Here is a 1,481-nt window from a genome sequence, read left to right as displayed (position 1 = left end):
AGAGACAAGTTGGACAAGTTCGAATATGACTATCTTTTGATGAACGGTTTTTGAGTTATTTCCCTTAAATTATGAAAAACGTGTCAAAATTTGTTTGTGAACACAACATCTACTACAGTTTTCATCCGATTTAAATGAAATTTGGTATGATCATTTATAATGAGATCTTAGTCAAGATTGAATTTGACGATTTTTCGATTAACAGAATTTGAGTTATTGCCATTGACTTGGTAGAAAGGCATCAAAATTTGTTGGCTTGTTAACGCAATAGAGGTGACAGTTTATGTCAGAATTTATTTAATAATGTGTGTTTGTTTAAATCAACAATATCTTGACACAGATAGGTTACCGCCCTTGATATACTGAAAATGTATGAGGAAAATGGACGTAAATTGCTTGTTATCCATATTGTTTATTAAGTTGAAATTTCATCTTGGCTGGTGACAATCGAGATGTGTTAATAGTTAGAACCTATACTAATATTCATTTTTTTTAGCCCTGCTCAATAGACTGGCGGGATTCGAGTTAAAGTTGAGTAATAATGGACATTGCGATTTCGAAACATTTAATGGAAGCCCAGTATGTTACAAAGATACTGAATCAATTGGTCGCTCAGTCTACAAAATAACATCGTGTAACCAACCAGGAGTCAGTTTCTCTTCAAGATTTATATTCATCAGTCCAAGATCGAAACAATATCTTAATTTAATGGAGTTGATGGTATTTGAACTGGAAGATTAAAGTTTAATCACAATACTCTGGGATTTCATTTCTTACATCTTGCCTTTATTAACAACGAATAACTTCTTTTATGTTAGGTGTCCACTATTACGATCCGCGGCTTGCTTGCAGTCCTCTAAAATTCATTGAGTTAAGACTTTTTCTTGGTAACCTGAAGGTTCAGGGTTCAATCCGAGAGATGAAACCATCTGATTTTTTCAACCCGTTTTCAGTGATGCAGGTAAGAGGGGAAAACCTGGAAAAAGCGTCTAGTCGTTCGGATGGGACAATAAACCGAGATCCCGTGTGCTGTGTTCGCTTGGTCCTATCCGCCTGTTTTCAAATAATTTGGGTTATTCTGTGAGTTGATAGAAATACGTTTATCAAGTCACAGGGAGAGAAAACCAGTGTGCACAAACGCATGTTAGAAGCAGCCACGGGCTTCTATAGTCGGCACGAGGACTGAAGAAAACCAGTCAAATAATTGAAACAAGAATTTGCATTCAGAGGATGCAGTTGTTTTAAATAAAATCTAGTACAATACATCACGATCTCGCAAATAATCAACTTACACTAATTCATCAATAATAATGTTTTGAATGAATCCTTTCTAATATCATTGTAGTAAGGTAGGATAGACGAGATATCTGGCTTAAAAAGTCCTATCGGTCTTGCTGTATTTAGTGTCTCAATCCAATGGGCTTCCCTAGCTTGACGGANATTGATTGTTTCAGTTTCAGGCGCTCAATATGGGTTAGGGT

Source organism: Lottia gigantea (genome assembly GCF_000327385.1).
Source record: "Lottia gigantea unplaced genomic scaffold LOTGIsca_204, whole genome shotgun sequence".
Lineage (NCBI taxonomy): Eukaryota > Metazoa > Mollusca > Gastropoda > Lottiidae > Lottia > Lottia gigantea.
This window is presented reverse-complemented; position numbering follows the sequence as displayed.